The 20,488-nt window shown below is 42.4% G+C and overlaps 1 long non-coding RNA gene across 1 annotated transcript; it reads right to left on the reverse strand.

The window, feature by feature from the left end:
* Positions 1-5,082: 5,082 nt before the first annotated feature.
* Positions 5,083-8,512, reverse strand: LOC118394290 (uncharacterized). The gene is made up of 4 exons (XR_004827724.2): positions 8,110-8,512; positions 7,744-7,821; positions 7,241-7,297; positions 5,083-5,520 (listed from the first exon to the last, which is right to left on the reverse strand). It is a non-coding gene; the product is annotated as an uncharacterized LOC118394290 (long non-coding RNA).
* Positions 8,513-20,488: the final 11,976 nt, after the last annotated feature.

Genomic DNA, 20,488 nt, shown 5'->3' on the forward strand with positions numbered 1-20,488 from the left:
TTTTAATCACAACCGCATTCAGAAGGGAGGAGCATTTAACTTTTATAAACAGCTGATTATTGAGTTGCAGCTGTTAGTGAGCAGCAACTACAATAGACCTTTTGCAACACTCCAAATTACAATAGTTGGAAAACAGTTTAGAAAGCAATTGGCTAGGCCTAGTGAAAGAGGAGAACCTCATCTTTCCAAAACTATCTCAACTCCCTATATTGCGCAAACAGCACCTTTTTACAACCGGAGAAGCCTACCAAGTATGGTTTTGAAGGGGAGCTTGTTGGGCCATATCCCCGGTGAGTGCACATATTCACTATTTATCATAGTGCTGCTGGCAATTTTTTTTAAAAGACAATATCTTTTTCAAGGCTAGTAAGGTGCAGTTGGACAATTCACCTGAATGTTGAGCATGCATTGAAAGCCCATCAATTAATTCCTAGATGGTACTTGTACATTTCTGTACTGAGTCAGGCAGTGCATGAATTCGAATATGCTCCCAAAAAAAACACACATGAAAAAAAATTCACCCAAGTGAATTATGTGATTATTATGTGATTATGTGATTATGTGGTTCAGTGTTGTTTTTTGGCAAAAATAGCAAGGCATGGCTGAGGGTCTGGCTTCTTCTATTCTGGTTCAAATGAGGAAAAGGAAAACACGCCTTCAGATGGATGTCATAGGCTACTGTTCAATCTGTGTCTACCCTCTTTGTTTCGTATTGGTTGCATACAAGACAAGGGGTTGTGTTGTCAGAGTAGCCAAGTAATTGTTGGTCTATTATTGGAGTGGACTGTAATGGAGCAGGCTGGTTCATAGGTTTAACTGCTTGAAACTACCTTGTTGACACCCCTATCCAACCAGATTTTTGAGAGTCAGTGAGGTGAGAGGTGCTTCTAGGATTTGGCTACATTTGGTGCTCAGCCTCACTGACTCACCCTCGAAAATCTGGTTTGATGGGTGTCAGCAAGGTGGTTTAAAACAGTTCCACCTACAGTATGAGCCAGACCACTCCATTACAGAGGACAACACCGACACACGAAGACTGTAATCAGACATGATTGTGTGTGTGTGCTTGTGTGCGCGTGTGCCTGTGAGCGTGAGTGCTATCTGGGAGCAGGTGTGAGAAGGTGGCCTGCACCCTGGGATTTAAAATGGTTACGAAGTGTGAACTCAACACATGCTCTGAGTTAGCTATGACCATAGCAGGGATTTTAGGTTTCACGCCTGGCAACCAGTGGTAATCCTCACCATTATAGAGAGCTTTCTCCGAATGGCTTCTCTTGTGTCTTTCACTGCTCAGCTAACGCAGGGATTATGGAGCACTTTCCCTAGTTTGATTTCGTGAACTGAATATATTCTCCGACAACCACCATGAGTATTCCATTTTACTGTGTGCTGTTTTTCTGTCCTACATTATTTATTTATTTTATATCAAGGTTTCGGACCATAGCTGCTGGAGCAATGGGTGTAAAAGGTGTCATGACTATCCTGTGAGGATCCAAATAGGTCAGATCAGGTTTGGAATGAATAACTTTTACTAGACCCCCTCTCACCCGCAGAGGGGATGAGGAGGGAACTGGTGGGGGTAAACTCACGCCCTATAGTAAATCAATGTCGAAGATTCAGGGATCCCTCTCCAAATTCACAGAAGGAATGTGACTTTGTTTCAAGATACTTTTTCCCGACACATTCAAAAGCGAATACTGGAACTATATTTTTTACATAGAACGTGGGGAATGGTCAGAGGTGATCTAAAGAACACTAATGTAGTTTTGTTTGTTATGTTGTGATGTCATTAAAAAATCATAAAGGAAATACTGTAACTTGGAAAGTATACCCACTACATGTGTGAAGTGTTCATCTTATGCGTTGTGCATGAAAAATGAAAACTTAAGTGTTTTTGTTAAATAAAGTTCATATTTATATAAAAAAACTGAGTTTACATTGGCGCGTTACGTTCAGTAGTTCTAAAACATGCGGTGATTGTGCAGAGAGCCACATCAATTTACAGAAATACTTATAATAAACATTGATAAAGATACGACTATTATACATGGAACTTTAGATAAACTTCTCCTTAATGCAACCGCTTTGTCAGATTTCAAAAAAGCTTTACGGAGAACGCAAACCATGCAATAATCTGAGTACAGCCTTTAGACAACAAAGCAGCCAAAAAGATACCCACCATATTGGGTAGTCAACATTACTCAGAAATAGCATTTTAAATATTCACTTGCCTTTGATGATCTTCATCAGAATGCACTCCCAGGAATCCCAGTTCCACCATAAATATTTGATTTGTTTGATAATGTCCATCAGTTATGACCAAATATCTTATTTTGTTGAGGCGTTTGATAAACAAATCCAAAAGCGCGTTCAGGTCGCGTCGAACGTCAGACAAAAAGTTCCGTTACAGCCCGTAGAAACATGCCAAACTAAGTATGGAATCAATCTTTAGGATGATTTTAACATAAAACTTCATTAATGTTCCAACCGGACAATTCCTTTGTCTGTACAAAAGAAGTGGAACGTAGCTACCTTTCACGTGAGCGCGCCAGACCGAGGCTGTGGCACTCTGCCAGACCACTCACTCAAAGAGCTCTTATGAGCCCCTCCTTTAGAGTAGAATTCTCAAAACAGGTTCTAAATACTGTTTACATCTAGTGGAAGCCTTGGGAAGTGAAAGATAACTAATGTCCCACTGTATTTTCAATTGGGGGTGAGTTGAAAAACCACAAATCTCAGATTTCCCACTTCCTGGTTGGATTTTTTTCTCAGGTTTTTGCCTGCCATATGAGTTCTGTTATACTCACAGACATCATTCAAACAGTTTTAGAAACTTCGGGGTGTTTTCTATCCAAATGTACAATTATTTGCATATTCTAGCTTTTACGGCTGAGTAGCAGGCAGCTTAATTTGGGCACATTTTTCATCCAAGCTACCCAATACTGTCCCCTACCCCAAATAAGTTAAGAAAGTGATTGAGGTGGAAACTGGTCATGGCGATTCTAACCTATGGTTAGAATGGATTCAGTATACAGCCAGATCAGTAGCGAAAGAGCGATGTTATGCCTGCGCCACAGCAAAACCTCAGTTGACAACCATTCCCTTTCCATTTAATGGAATTGATACACCCAGAGGAATGGGCTGTATGGTAAAGCTGTTCGTGAAGTCAGGGAAGCCAAACAATGACAGTTGCATTGATCTGCATTATCTGTATCCCCATGTTCCCGTTATATCCAGATTTCTCCCTTTTGCAGGAGGACATTATTATTGTATGGCTCCCTACATCACACACGGTTGGGACTTAGGGGAAGTAAGAACATGCAATAGGACAGAGAATGGTACCACAGACAAGACAATGAGGGACCTGACTGGGTGGTTGAGTTCCGAGGACTTTAGTAAGATAATAAGGCCTAGAGCGGATGTCTGGTGGTTTGTGGAGGTGTGATGCTGTGGCCTAACCGGCCTACCAATTGGACCGGTAGTTGTGCACTAGTGCAGTTAGGAATTCCCTTCACCCTTATCAAACACAAAGACCTAGAGCCAGGTAGAAGAGAGAGAAGGAGTGCTCTGTCAGGATCTTTTTCCACTAGATGTCATTGATAGCTTTGGAGTACAAAGGGGGGTACCTGATGAGTTCTGGTGGTAACAGCTGCAACTAGGTTGATGGGATGTCAGAATTGAATAGCCTTGGATATGTTACTGGCTGAAAAGGGTGGGGGGTGTATGAGGTTCGGAGCAGAATGTTGTACTTTCATCCCCGATAACACAGCTCCAGACGGATCAGTGACCAAGGCCCTGGCTTGGTTAACGACATTAGCTCATGAATTGGTAGAGAACTCTGGGGTCAATAATGCTCTAACAAATTGGTTTAATAGTGTGTTTGGGAAATTGAAAAAGGTCATAATCACTGTGTTGTGGGCAACTTTCACCTGTATGAGTGTTTTGGTTCTGTGTAGATGTTGTTTGGTCCCCTGTGTGAAAGGTTTGCTCACCAGGACTCTGGAGAGGTCATTGACGCAACAGGTGGTGAGGTAGAGACCGATTTCGAGCTCCGCCCAGGGTGATGAAGAATACGGGCCTCCAAGCCTAGGAGCTCCGTTTCTTTTTACTACGAGGAGCCCATGTTGGATGAGACTGTTTTTGAGGGTTAAGACTGTATTTTTATGGAGATTATAATAAAAATCTAGGAAGCATTATGATCGGATAGGCCTATAACAGTCATTGATGAATATCGAATGTACATACATGTATTGGTTTGAATTATTCCTGGATACCATTTATATTTCCTTATAGTAAATGAGGTATCAGTGTGTATTATTTAGTGGATGTGTTGATGGAATGTATATGAATGACTGGAATAATCCACTCTGAACCCCGAAGCCGAATATTCGTATGAGTATGAAATTGATTAGAATTATGTATGACCATAGTCTGTACAATGTCTATAAACCTTATTTGAATAACAGACAGACTTTCTGAGCAAGATTCAGTGCCGACCTTGGCTGCGGCCACAGAGTACATCCCAGTCTCTATATCTTAAGGGAGGAGGGGGAATAAGTCTCACGGAATCCCCTTATCTTTGTCGGTTGGGTAGCAGGACACTATGTTAGTGTGAATGTGTGTGCATATGTTACTGTGAATGTGTGTGTGTATGTTTGTGTGAATGTGTGTGCGCGTGAGAAGCCAGTATAAAATGAATTGTTTTGTACAATAGAGCAGCGCGCTCTCGTAAATACATTTTCTGACTATTGTAGCTGGGCCTCCGTCTGATTAATTTCAACCAGTTTCTTACAAATTCTGGGTTTCAGGCTGAGTAATTAATTCAATTGGGTTTATGAACATTGAGATCATAATTCACTATGGCTGACTATGTTTGAGTTAAAGTAGGGCCAGTGCATACTGTTGTCAGCAAAGCATGTAAAAGCCAACGCAAAATTAGAAAGAGTATTTATGTTGTAAAGAGCAGGAAATATTGGATGCAAGGGGGGCATGGCAGGACATTGGTGCAGGAGGCTAACCCATACAGTAGTGAGGGACCTAAACTTTTAACATAGTTGATGTACATTGGTAGAGTGGAGTATAATTTATTGTTACCCTGCCAAAGAAGTCAGTTCGCTGCTCCAAAATCCACATAACACCCAACGGAACATTCCTTGGGCTGACACTTTCAGCACCTCAAAAGAGCTGAACAGATCTACCTGGTATATGGTGTCACAGTTGACAGTGGAAGACCAGTACCCACTCTTTATCAGATCTATCAAGTTTGCCGTCAATGTGCTAAGACAGGTTGTGCAGGTCAGCACAGGTACTGTGACATTCTATTCTAGCGACCTTGAGGGGAAAAAAATGTACAGTCTGAATTAATGTTGTTTTACATTGCTTTGCTACATCACTGGTTCTTGTAGATATTGCACGTACCATTTATTCCTACGGGGATGATATGTTTCCCAGGGCCAACATGGATTGTGTTTGTTGGGCAACCACATATCACCTCTGGTACGCCCAATGGTAAGAAATGATCTAGGGACAATATTTTATACAACAATAAATTTGAACATTAATATAATTATTTCAGCTGCATAAAATAAAATAAAAACACAACCTGTCCATGAAGTGCATATTTGCCTTCACTTTGGAGAGATATGGCTTCTGTTGGAGGAAGGGGCATGTAGAATCCCTCTTTTAAGTTAGCTACGAGGATGTTAATTCCACTATGAAGTATTGCTTTTTTGAAAACACAATAAAAACAGGAAAATAATTAAATGAGCAACATTATATAATTAATCTATTAAATCGCACATAGGGCTGTAGGTGACAGCAAATATATCTCTGCACAATCTATGGTTTGACAAGCCAAAAACCTCAACTTTGATTCCACAGTAAATTAAATTGCAGGGCAGACCAAAATATTAAGTATAAAATGGAATATCACACAATAGAACTTGATCCCATCATCAAATAGATAAAAACACAATGAGTGTACAAAACATTCTTTCCTTGACAGACTGACCAGGTTAAAACTATGATCCCTTATTAATAGCACTTGTGAAATCCACTTCAGTGTAGATGAAGGGGAGGAGGATAAAGAAGGATGTTTAAGCCTTGAAATAATTGAAACATGGATTGTGAACGTGTGCTATTTAGAGTGTGAATGGGAAAGACAAAACATTTAAGTGCCTTTGAACGGGGTATGATAGTAGATGCCAGATTCACCGGTTTGTGTCAAGAACTGCAACGCTGCTGGGGTTTTCACGATCAACAGTTTCCCGTGTATACCCAGCCAACTTGACACAACTATGGGAAGCATTTGAGTCAACATGGGCCTGCATCCCTGTGGAACGCTTTCGACACCTTGTAGAGACCATGCCCTGACGAATTGAGGCTGTTCTGGGGGCAAAAAGAAGCGCATCTCAATATTAGGAATGTTTTGTACACTCATTGTATTTCGACTACAGAGTAAACTCTCCTCAAAGGCACATGCTTCCGGCTTCCACAATTACAGACAGTGCCTGCAAAAGGCAAGACACTGTGTAAACATTCTAATAGTGGATTTGAATGAATTCAACCAAGATTAATTACATAATGTGGAATGGCAGATTGCTTCATATTAAAAGGAAATGTGCAGAAAAAAACTCTGCCAGGATTTTGTTATTGCACTCCCCTACAGAAGTATTTGGACAATGATGCTAAAATGTTGAATTTGTCTCTATATTCCAGCATTTTGAATTGCATTGTTGAGAAGGAATCTGCAAGTAAGCATTTCATTGGATGGCGTTACCATGAGTATCCTGTACATACGACTAATAAAATTTGCAACTAGCTCAACCATGACGATGTCATAAGTTTTTAGACACATTTCGTGTATGTATTAATGTTGTCAGAAATGTAGTATTTGGGCCCATATTCCTAGAAAACAATGACTACATAAAGCTTGTGAATCTACAAACTTGTTGGATACATTTACAGCTTGTTTTAGTTGTGTTTCAGATTATATTGTGCCCAATAGGAACGGAATGGTGAATATACATATAAAGTCCATTCATTTCTAAATGGTAAATCAGATATATATGAAAATACACTAAAATATTCTGTACTGTAAACTTATATGAAACATTTGGTCTCAAATCCAAAATTCTGGAGAATAGAGCCATATTTAATCACTGTCAAAAATATGTAGTGGAGAATAATTCAGTAACACCAAGATGACCCCAATATTGACAGTGAAACTATTTAAACTTACCTATATCTTTATCAATGCTGAACACTGGAGTGGATTCCAATCAACCGGTCCTTGTCTCTAGAATAAGATATGCAAATAAGGTTGGGAATTAAAGGAATATTCAGAAGTTGATACAGCCATTTTTGGACTTATATTAGGATATGTACCCATTGATTCTTGAATGTTATAACTAATTACCGTCTCACGAGTTTAGTTCAACTGTTGTACCCCATCAGAACTATAAGCTAGTTTTAGTAAAATGTTTGCAAAGTAATGTAAAAAAAACTCTTTAAAACATGGTTAAAACTATTATTTTAATATCATTGATGGTAAGTTCTTGCATCCATAAATTGAAAGTGGTTACATGTCCCCAAACCAATCACTCAGCTTTTTACCAAAATAGGGGAGGATAGTGTGCTTTGTTATTGTTTCAACAGCTTTAATAAAAAACTATATACAACAAATGAATTACAAGGCCACTGAATAACAAGGAACTGCATGGATGAATCTATTCAATCGCTCACCAATACTGGATCCTTCCTCCTCAGTGAATGGCCCAAAAGTTTGCACTGGTCTGGCTCTTGATGTACTGGCCCTTGGAGCTGGAAAAAATATTTATAATAATGTTTTTAGTTCAAAGGATTTGCTGGAGTCCTGACTCTGCTTTCATTAAATATGTATTTTCCTTGGAGACAGACAAGAACAGTTAGAGACAGGGAAAGGTGGGATCAGATTTGCATGTAATCTATTATGTGTTATGGGTAGATGGCACTAGACCGACCGATGGCACGGCAACAAACGTTTGATATGCTATGATACAGTATGTTTGAAAGGAAAAAGTCAGATCAAGGACGAATAAAATTAAAACACCTAGACGGGATGAAACTTACCAAGAGAAGTGGATGTAGTTGCCTTCCCGGTGTCATGCATAGGTGTAATAGGTGGCAGGGAAGTCAGGCGCAGGAGAGTCAAATTGAGTGTAAAATGGAGTCTTTTAATAAAGTCCACGGAGTGTGCTCCATAACACTAAATGTACATAAACAAACAAACATGGGTACGAGGACCCGACGCGCACCTATACAACAATCACACTACACTGACAATAAAACAATCTCTGACAAAGACATGAGGGGAAACAGAGGGTTAAATACACAACAGGTAATGAATGGGATAGAAAACAGGTGTGTGGGAAGACAAGACAAAACCAATGGAAAATGAAAAAAGGATCAATGATGGCTAGAAGACCGGTGACGTCGAACGCCGAGCACCGCCCGAACAAGGAGATGCAACGACTTCGGCAGAAGTCGTGACAGTACCCCCCCTGACGCGCGGCTCCAGCTGCGATAACATGGAAGGATCTAACACGTCCTCCACCGGAACCCAGCATCTCTCCTCCGGCCCGTACCCCTCCCAGTCCACGAGGTACTGAAGGCCCCTCGCCCGACGTCTCGAATCCAAAATGGATCGAACCAAGTACGCCGGAACCCCCTCGATGTCTAGAGGAGGCGGAGGAACATTACGCACTTCAGCCTCCTGGAGCGGGCCAGCCACCATCGGCCTGAGGAGAGACACATGGAACGAGGGGTTAATACGGTAATGAGTGGGTAGTTGTAACCTATAACATACCTCGTTCACTCTCCTCAGGACTTTAAACGGCCCCACAAACCGCGGACCCAGCTTCCGGCAGAGCAGGTGAAGGGGCAGGTTTCGGGTCGAGAGCCAGACCCTGTCCCCTGGTGCGAACACTGGGGCCTCACTGCGGCAACGGTCTGCGCCAATTTTCTGGCGCCTTATGGCACGCTGAAGGTGGACGTGGGCTGCCTCCCAGGTCTCCTCAGCGTGCCGAAACCAATTGTCCACCACAGGGGCCTCGGCTTGAGGAACAATCTGTCCTCTCTCATCCCTTTGTCTCCACCTGAATGTAATCCCTGTAGGCTTGTTTGTCTTTTTCTTCTTATTTTCCTAAAAAGTGCATTTCAGCTATCATGCCTGGCCCACTAATAAAATTCTCCCACAAGCATGGCTTGCTTGCACATAAGTGGAGCACAAGCAAGACTTTTATTTTCACATAATGTGAAGTAATTTGTCAGCTGAGGAAAGGCACCTGCAGTAGACCCACTTTCTGGCTCACTCACACAGCTAACATTTGTAGGAGTTCACAAGGATGCTAACAAGTGCATTGATGCCCATGATCATATCTCCATATAAATGCACATTTGTGCCATGTGGGCTCTGCTTTAACAAGCCAAATGCAATGATAAATCGTAATGCTGTGTTGCTGGGTGTGGTTTGGGAATATTTGTGCATGTATGGGAGGTCAGGGATGCAAACTGCTGAGGGCCCAAAAAGGTGACACTTTTCTGGCTTCTCACCTAACGTTACCACTTCGTTATCGTTCAGGGGACGTGCTGCAGTAACTGGCAAGCTGACTTTCCAGACTGCGCGTTGATACTGTAACTAATAAATTAGTTGTCTATATGGAAGGCCAAGAGTTTCAAATCATCTTGAGTCTCTTCTTTCTTCAGTCACCTGCTCTTCTGTTATTATGTAAACAATTGGCTGAGCCTTGGATACAGCCAGTATTGATCCAAACGTGCATAACTTGCTGCAAGCGAACGAGTGGTGATCCAAACCTACCCCCCCCCCCCAAACTTTTCTCATCGGATGTACACAAATCCCGTAGGTCACCTATTTTGGATTCAAAACGGCAAATTACGCCACAAGGTGACTAGTTTGCATCCCAGATTGTTTAGTGTTGTGTTTTGTAGTGTAGTTTCTTTGCCCTACCAAGATTTACATGCTAACATCGCCACTGGCTCTAACACAGACTGGACCCCAACCGAACCAACGTGTAAATTGTAGCTGTAACTCCATTCATTTTTCATTGATACATACTTGTAATTAAATACAGAAACATCTTCCATTAAGTTAGACAAATCTCAAAATGTTATTATTACTCTAAATTAGCCTCAATTACATTTTATTTTCTGCACTTCCACCATCACAGTATATATTTGAACAGTAGTTTCACCTGAACATTTTCCAACCAACAGTATTATAATGGCTATCTTGCTTGGTTAAGAGTGACTTAATCCAGAGAGTAAAGGTGAATTACGGTGACCAAATTAATAGCCTCACAACAACAAAAACAATTTGTGGAGTATCCCGAATGTCCATCTTTTTCCCGAAGTGTGCACTACTTCTCATCACGTATTTGAAAGTTTAGGATTGGTATAAGCATTGGCTGGATTAAGTTTTATCCATTATTAAATCCATGCAAGAAAATATTTCTCCCTTTAAGAGAAGGGTGGAGAATCAGGACACATAGCTGTGACCTGCTCCTGAAGAAGTAAAACATATAGAGGAACAAAATCAGACTGTCTGACCCAAACCAAAAGAGATGAGAGGAAAGAGATAAATGGTTAGGGGAAAGTCATAAAGCCACTTGTGGTTATTGTGCAAGACCTTAGGTTCAAAGTCCTGAAGTGACAGTACAGTGAACCAAGACATTATCCCCAAACCTTTTTGTAACTGACAGTTAGACTTACAGGTTATGTCGTTGTCTTTTGTTTGAATTGTTTATGTGTCCGCTGTGCGGGGGAAATTATAATACAAGCGGAACTACGTAGCTAATACTGTTGTAATGGGGATCCTTATTGTAGCAACACACTTTTGGAGGGAAGGCAATCCTGCGCTGCGTTAGCTAAGTTTTCATGTCATCGGGTGTAGTTCATAAAGATTGAAGAGTGTATGTTAGGATGAAGTGTGAATTCATGCCAGGAATAATAAGCGTGAAGTTTGATTTCCTCCCTTCTGTAATAAGCAGCCAATGAGGTATTTGTTCCTTTATTCATGTGTTTAATCTGAACCCGTTATAACGCCGGTTAAACTGTTATGTATGGAAGCACTTCAGAGTTATACCAAGCTAATAAGTCTGTAACGGCGTTCTTCGTTTGTAGAAAGAGAGTCGGACCGAAATGCAGCGTGGTGGTTACTCATGACTTAAATGAAAAAAGTGACACATGAAATAACTATACAAATACAAAACAACAAACGGAACGTGAAACCTAATTACAGCCTATCTGGTGAAACTACACAGAGACAGGAACAATCACCCACGAAATACACAGTGAAACCCTGGCTACCTAAATACGGTTCCCAATCAGAGACAACGAGAATCACCTGACTCTGATTAAGAACCGCCTCAGGCAGCCAAGCCTATACAACATCCCTACTCAGCCGCAATCCCAAATACTACAAACCCCAATACGAAAATACAATATATAAACCCATGTCACACCCTGGCCTGACCAAATATATAACGAAAACACAAAATACAATGACCAAGGCGCGACAAAGTCACTCGTAAGATAAGGTTGTAAGAGTGTGCTTAACTGTATTTTTCATTTACTTTATAGTTCTCACGGAAGGTGATAATTCTGACTAAAACTACAGAATAAAGCCGCCAGTTAAAATCAAGGAACGGTTGTGCTCGTGGTTACTGAAGGGAGCTACAGTGAGAACTCAATGCTCTTCACGAGCAAGAGAGAAAGAAGAATCTCATCCAGCTGTAAAACGCCTACAAGATTCCCAAATCCTGGTAGACCCTGTCATCTGCCAGATAAGAGTTTTGCACCTACCTGCAAACTAAGAAGAAAATCTCCACAGAAGGAAGCATCGTGAGGCAACATAAGGTCAAGACTAACAGGAAAGTCAGACACGCAAGTACAAGTCAAGGTGTTTGAAGGTGGTCCTAGCCTTCTGAACAGCTAATAAGAGACTTTAAGATTACAATTCGTAAGGACTGGAGATAGTTGTCTATTTCCTAAAGACTCTGGTATTATGCATTTGCTCTTTCTATCTTAATGTATCGCTGGTATGTGTATTACTGAAAAATATTATTTGATACTTACTAAAAATATATATATAGTCACAAACATTAAAGGTCAGCGTACACCTATTAATTCTATTTTCACCTGTAAGTTAATAGTGTAATTGTTTGGTAAGGTGTTTGTTCAAGCCTTTGTTTCAATCATTATACATGTTTATACCACGTACTGGGGTTTAAATTACAGTGAATTAGAGTATAAATGACCTACTCACTTATCCAAACCTTAGCTAGAATTGATTTGACTTGATTTAGAATGTCAGAAAGAGGTAGTTTCACTAAAGGTGATAGAGATGGGGTGGATCAAGTTGAGCAGCTGCAGCAACACCTCGCATACTTCGAGCCTTCATCAGAACAAACAGAACAGCAGGAAGAGGCCCAGACTGGTGTGGAGTCACTTCGGCCAGTGAATGATGATACAGAAGCTGCTAATGAGATAGCACAACAAGAGCCACGAAAAGGTGAGAGGGTCCGCAGGTTAACTGAAAAGGGCAGAGAACTGCGCGACGAAAGGTGGAGACAGCTCGAACATCGTTTCAGGGTCAGCTATGAGAAGTGGAAGGCTCTGGTAAAGGAAGCAAAACTGTCACTGACAGGCTGTTGCTCTGAAGACCTACTAGAAGACCTCTTAAACAAGATTAGCCATACCTCTACAGAGCTAAACCTTGTCTATGTACATTTGCGTCAAATCGACATTCCCGACAACGATATACGACGCAGAGTTGATACTTGTGAAGCAGTTACAATGTCTATTATCAAGACTGTAAGGTGTCATTTAAAAGGCAGGGAAGAAGGTCAAAGTAACCAGATAGAGTTGCACTGGAAGGACAGCAATTCCTTGTGCATGTCCGAACTCTCACATAAGTCAAGTCTCAACTATCAAGTGCTTCCTCCCAGTCTCAAAGCAACTCAAAGGTCAACTCCAGACGCTCAAGCGTGTCATCTGTCAAGAGACAAGAGGCTGCGGCGGAAGTTGCTGCTAACCAAGCAGCTTTAGAAGTAATGGTTAAGCAAGAACACCAACTAGAAGAGCTTCAGCGACTCGAAGATGAAGATAAGAAGAGGACAGCGGAGAAAGAAGCTGAGGCTGTGAAACACAGCTTAGAAGAAGCTAGGCTGCGAGTCAAGTTAGAGGTAGAAAATGCTGCCAGACGAAGGACACAAGAAGACAAGCGTAGAGAGCTAGAGCGCCTAGAAGTGCTCAAGAAACTAAATGCTGCCAAGGCGCGAATGCAAGTGTATGAGCAAGATGAAAACTCAGAGGACGAGAGAGAGAACTACTCTCTAACTGCAAATCTGTGAAAGAAGTCACGCACAGAAGTGGCTCATTTCACAGTCTCTCACCACAATGTTGTGACAAGCACACAGCAAGAAGATGGCACCAAGACCATGTTCAGGTTACTAGCGGAATCAATCAGTGAAAGCCGCCTCCCCATACCAGAACCAGTAACATTCAATGGAGAACCACTTTCGTTCACTGACTGGAAGGTCTCTTTTCAGACTCTGATAGACAGGAAGAACATACCAGCAACTGAGAAGATATATTACTTGAGAAAATGTATTGGTGGGCCTGCCAAGAAAGCCATCGAAAGTTACTTTATGTTAGGAACAGAGTCAGCCTACTATGCTGCATGGACCATTCTTGAAGAAAGGTACGGAAACAAATTCCTCATCGTCAAGTCCTTCAGAGATAAGCTCAATGCATGGCCTAAGATAGGATCCAAGGACAGTCTTGAACTTAGAGACCTTGCAGACTTTCTTCGCAGCTGTGAGGCTGCTATGTCTCAGAATAAGGGCCTGGAGGTGCTTAATGACTGTAATGAAAACCAAAAGATCCTCGCTAAACTTCCAGATTGGCTAACTTCAAGATGGAATAGAAAGGTCATAGACATCTTAGAAGAAACTGAGATCTTTCCAAGCTTCAGTCAGTTTGTGAAGTTTCTCACGAGAGAAGCAAAGATCGCTTGCAATCCTGTGACATCCCTTCATGCTTTGAAACCAAGCGAAGATGGAAAACCTAAGACGCCAAGGATTCAAAGCCCCGGAGCAAGGGTATTAGCGACTAACTCTGATGGGAAAGATACTGTTACTAGTTGTGTCTTCTGTGAGAAGTCAGGTCACAGTCTCCACAAATTCTGGAAGTTCATGGATAAGCCCACCGCAGAGCGACAGAAGTTTGTTCAAGAGAATAAATTGTGCTTTGGCTATTTAAGGCCTGGGCATCGCTCTGAAGATTGTGATAACAGGAACACCTGCGACACGTGTCAGAGGAGGCATCCATCCTGCCTGCACGAAGACCGTACTAAAGAAAGGTTAAGTGATAGGAAGACCTCACAAGATAAGTGGACAAGAGCGTCAAGTGAGGCCATATCTAAGGGACATCGTAAGGGACATTAACAACACTCACACCTCCACAATCATTCCAGTATGGGTGTCAACTACAAGTGAGCCAGATCGTGAAGTTCTTGTGTATGCACTTCTTGACACCCAGAGCGACACTACTTTTATCCTTGAAGAGACAACAAAGGCTCTCAATACAAGGAAGGAGCCAGTCCAACTGAAACTCTCTACAATGGCTTCAAGGAATACCATTGTGCCCTGCCAGAAGCTGTCTGGTTTGCAGGTTAGAGGGCTTTACTTGGAGAAGAAAATCCCTCTGCCAACGACCTACTCGAGAGAGTTTATTCCTGCAAACAGAGATCATATTCCTACTCCAGAGACTGCAAGAGCATGGTCTCATCTTGAACACATTGCAGAGGAGATTGCTCCTCAACAGAGCTGTGATGTCGGTCTCTTAGTTGGCTACAACTGCTCCCAGGCTCTCCTTCCAAGAGAAATTGTGTCTTGTAAGGGAAATCAGCCTTTTGCTCAGAGAACAGATCTTGGCTGGAGCATAGTCGGCTATGGAAATCCATGTATCGACTATGGCGACCCTATTGGAGTGAGTCATCGGGTTATCGTTAGACAGGTGATGCCAAGCCGTCAATCTTCTTCCAACCTCACAAATCAAGTACACTATGTTTGTAGAACACGTGTAAGAGAGGTAATCACAACACTGGACATTATCAAGACGCTTGAATCTGACTTCAACGAGAGAGCTGCGGAAGAGGACCTCTTATCTCAAGAGGATATCCGGTTCCTGAAGAAAATGAAAGAGGGCATCAGACGTAAGGACAATGGACATTATGAGATGCCGCTGCCGTTTAAGGAAGAAAGACCCAATCTGCCGAACAATAAAACATGTGCAGTTCACCGACTCAAGTGCCTGGAAAGGAGGCTAAGGAGAGACAAGCAGTACTACAAGGACTACACAGCATTCATGGAAGAGACTATAGCTTGTGGAGATGCTGAGAAGTTCTCTAAAGAGGAAATTAACAAGCATCCAGCATGGTACATCCCGCACCATGGGGTTTATCACCCACAAAAGCCTGGGAAGATACGAGTCGTCTTTGACTGCTCAGCTACGTTTCGAGAGACGTCCTTGAATGATCATCTCCTTACCGGTCCAGAGTTGACAAACACATTGCTGGGCGTCCTTTGTCGTTTTTGTAAGGGTCCAGTTAAAATCATGTGTGTCGTAGAGCGCATGTTCCACCAGTTTCATGTGAAAGCAGAAGACCAAGATTATCTACGGTTCCTTTGGTGGGAGAACGGAGATCTAGAGTCTCAACCCTCAGTGTATCGTATGAAGGTCCACTTGTTCGGCGCAGCTTCATCTCCTGGTTTGCCAACTATGGTCTCAAACATCTTGCTGCCGAAGGACGAGGAAGCTTCAGCGAGAAGTCTATCCAGTTCATAGAAAGGAAATTTTATGTTGATGATGGGTTGACGAGCGTATCGTCTGAAGCTGAAGCGGCCTAGCTGGTGAAAGAAGCAAGAGAGCTTTGCAGCATCGGCAAACTTCGGTTGCACAAGTTTATCTCTAACAGCAAGGAAGTTATAGCCACAATTCCCAAGGAAGAACGTGCCAAGGGTGCCAAAGACCTGGATATGGCTCTGGGTGAACCACACATGGAGAGAGCGCTTGGTGTACTGTGGTGTGTCGCATCAGACGAGTTCCAGTTTAGAGTAGTTGTCAAGGAACGCCCACTCACAAGAAGAGGAGTGTTGTCTACAGTAGCCTCTGTATATGATCCGCTTGGGTTTGTGGCACCCTTTGTCCTGGCGGGGAAGCAGATCTTGCAGCGGATGTGTCGTGACAAAATCGACTGGGATGACCCCCTTCCAGATGACCTACATTCCCAGTGGGAATTCTGGCTCCAAGGTCTACAAAACTTGTCTGAGGTAAGGATCCAACGAAGCTACTTGCCATCAAGTTTCAAGGAGGTGCAGAGTTATGAGCTCCATCACTTCTCTGACGCTAGTACCTCAGGTTATGGAGATTGCTCATACCTCAGAACAATCAGCACCGCAGGAGAAGTTCATTGCTCCCTAGTTATGGGGAAGTCGAGAGTCGCCCCCTCCAAGGTTACGACCATACCACGACTGGAACTTTCAGCAGCGGTGGTAGCTGTTCGAACAAGTGACATGCTCAAAAAGGAGCTAGAGATACAAGGTCTACAGGAATACTTCTGGACAGACTCGAAGGTAGTTCTTGGCTACATCAACAATGAAGCCAGAAGATTCCACGTCTTTGTAGCTAACCATGTTCAACGCATTAAGCAAAGCACAGATCCCGAACAATGGAGATATGTGACCTCTGAAGAGAATCCTGCGGATCATGCTTCCAGAGGTCTCACATCAGAACAGCTCATGGCTTCCAAATGGTTCACAGGTCCAGACTTTCTTTGGCATGAAGAACTTCCCAAAGGACAAGTCATGGGGGAAGAGTTCTCAGACAATGATCCAGAGCTGAAATCCCTGGTCCATGATACCAAAGCAAAGGAAGAAAGATCATTACTAGATCACCTTCATAAGTTCTCAGACTGGGCAAGAGTGGTAAAAGCTATTGCCAGGCTCAAACGACGTGTCAAGGAAGCCATAGGCTTAAAATTGAGGTCCAGTGAAGCTACAAGCATAGAAGAAAGGAGAGAGGCAGAGCTCACCATTATAAAGATGGTTCAAGAAGAAGCCATCTCCCATGAGATACACAACCTTAGGCACCAGAAAGACATCAAGACCAAAGATAAAGCAAGCACGTTGCATAAATTGAGTCCATTTCTGGATGAGCAAGGTATCCTCAGGGTGGGAGGTCGCTTGGTTCATGCAACTCTTCATTCCCATGTGAAGCATCCCGCAATCCTGCCAAGAGATAGCCACTTGTCAGTGCTGCTCGTCAAGCACTATCATGAAAGAGTACGACACCAGGGACGTGGAATGACGATCAATGAGCTGCGATCCAACTGCAGCAATGCAGTTTCCTCTCACATCTACAAATGTGTGAAATGCAGGAAATTCAGAAGATGTACAGAAGGGCAAAGGATGGCAGATCTTCCGAAGGAACGCATGGAGACCGCGCCTCCCTTCACATACTGCGGGATGGACTGCTTTGGACCATTCTATGCCAAGGACAGAAGAAGAGAGTTAAAGCGTTATGGGCTTTATGGGACGCTTTTATCAATTCCCTGCGTTCATTCATTGCCATACGTGGTAATGTTCGTCAAATCAGATGTGATCAAGGCAGCAACTTCATTGGCGCAAGACGCGAGTTTGTGGACGCCCTGAAAGAAATGGATCAAACACGACTGAAGGAACTTGGATGTGAGATTATCATGAACACCCCTTCTTCAAGTCACATGGGTGGTGTTTGGGAAAGGCAAATCCGCACGATACGAAGTGTCTTAACATCCACTCTTGATCAGTCAGACGGAAGACTCGACACCGCTTCTCTGCATACCTTTCTCTATGAAGTCATGGCGATTTTAAATAGTAGGCCCCTAACTACGGAATATCTGAATGATCAATTAGGTCCAGAACCTCTCACGCCAAATCACATCTTAACAATGAAGTCCACAGTTATCTTACCGCCACCTGGACAGTTCATCAAGGAAGATCTTTATCTCCGCAAGAGATGGTGCAGAGTACAATTCTTAGCTAATGAATTCTGGACAAGGTGGAAGAAAGAGTACCTCCTAAACCTCCAACAGACAGAAATGGAGTAAAGACAGAAGAAACGCAAGGATTAATGACATTGTCATTTTGCAAGATGATACTGCACCACGCAACCAGTGGAAATTGGCAAAGGTTACAGAAGTATACCCGGGACAGGATGGCCGGGTGAGAAGATTCAAGTTACTGATCAGCGACTCAACCCTAGATGAGAGAGGTAAACGCATCACCAAACCCACCTATCTGGAGAGGCCCATCCATAAGACAGTCACCCTCCTGGAAGCCGATCAAGAAACCTGCAGACCCCTTTCACAGAAATCACCGGTGATTGGTGGGAGTGTAACTGACAGTTAGACTTACAGGTTATGTCGTTGTCTTTTGTTTGAATTGTTTATGTGTCCGCTGTGCGGGGGAAATGATAATACAAGCGGAACTACGTAGCTAATACTGTTGTAACGGGGATCCTTATTGTAGCAACACACTTTTGGAGGGAAGGCAATCCTGCGCTGCATTAGTTTTCATGTCATTGGGTGTAGTTCATAAAGGTTGAAGAGTGTATGTTAGGATGAAGTGTGAATTCATGCCAGGAATAATAAGCGTGAAGTTTGATTTCCTCCCTTCTGTAATAAGCAGCCAATGAGGTATTTGTTCCTTTATTCATGTGTTTAATCTGAACCCGTTATAACGCCGGTTAAACTGTTATGTATGGAAGCACTTCAGAGTTATACCAAGCTAATAAGTCACTCGTAAGATAAGGTTGTAAGAGTGTGCTTAACTGTATGTTTCATTTACTTTATAGTTCTCACTGAAGGTGATAATTCTGACTAGAACTACAGAATAAAGCCGCCAGTTAAAATCAAGGAACGGTTGTGCTCGTGGTTACTGAAGGGAGCTACACTTTTCTCTGTAAAACATTAATTTAGGTATGAATGAACACTTTGATTAATGCAGTAGCTTGGTTGTACACATGGACAACCCAATCAAACTTACAGTGATGGTAAAACCATTAACAGGATAATAAAGTATACAGTGTAGACCTGCATATACACCGTAGCTCTAGTGTATGAACTGTTGAAAGAGTGAAAAGATAGGAATGAATCTGAAAGACAACTAAACAAGCTAATGTAAGTGTATTGTTAAGCTGTTTGAAAAAGGAGGTCTTTGGGGTGATCGCCATGTCCACAATCGCCATGTCCTGAAGGAAGAAGTGAGAAACAACTCATTAAATGTACACTACTGGCCAAAAGTTTTAGAACACAGACACATTCAAGTTTTTTTTAAATTTGACTATTTTCTAGATTGTAGAATAATAGTGAAGACATCCAAACTATGAAATAACACATGTAATCATGTAGTAACCAAAAAAGTGTTAACAAATCTAAATATATTTTATATTTGAGATTCGTAAAATAGCCACCCTTTGCCTTGATGACAGCTTTGCACACTCTTGGCATTCTCTCAACTAGTTTCAAGAGGAAAGCTTTTCCAACAGTCTTGAAGGAGTTCCCACATATGCGGAGCACTTGTTGGCTGCTTTTCCTTCACTCTGCAGTTCGACTCATCCCAAACCATCTCAATTTGATTGAGGTCGGGGAATTGTGGAGGCCAAGTCATCTGATGCAGTACTCCATCACTCTCCGGGGGTCAAATATCCCTTACACAGGCTGTCCTGTTGAAAAACAAATGGTAGTCCCACTAAGCGCAAACCAGATGGGATGGCGTATCGCTGCAGAATGCTGTGGTAGCCATGCTGGTTAAGTGTGCCTTGAATTCTAAATAAATCATAGACAGTGTTACCAGCAAAGCAGCCCCACCACGCTTTACGGTGGGAAATACAAATGCGGAGATCATCAGTTCACCCACACCGCGTCTCACAAAGACACAGAAGTTGGAACTAAAAATCTACAATTTTGACTCCAGATCAAAAGGACAAATTTCCACCGGTCTAATGTCCATTCCTCGTGTTTCTTGGCCCAAGCAAGTCTTCTTCTTATTGGTGTCCTTCAGAAGTGGTTTCTTTGCAGCAATTCAACCATGAAGGACTGATTCACACAGTCTCCTCTGAACAGTTGATGTTGAGATGTGTGTTACTTGAACTCTATGAAGCATTTATTTGGGCTGCAATTTCAGAGGCTGGTAACTCTAATTAACTTGTCCTCTGCAGCAGAGGGAACTCTGGGTCTTTCAGTCCTGTGGCGGTCCTCATGAGTGCCAGTTTCATCATAGCACTTGATGGTTTTTGCGACTGCTCTTGAAGAAACTTTCAAAGTTCTTGAAATATTCCTGATTGACTGACCTTCATGTCTTAAAATAATCATGGACAGTCGTTTATC

Source organism: Oncorhynchus keta, chromosome 14 (genome assembly GCF_023373465.1).
Source record: "Oncorhynchus keta strain PuntledgeMale-10-30-2019 chromosome 14, Oket_V2, whole genome shotgun sequence".
Classification (NCBI taxonomy): domain Eukaryota; kingdom Metazoa; phylum Chordata; class Actinopteri; order Salmoniformes; family Salmonidae; genus Oncorhynchus; species Oncorhynchus keta.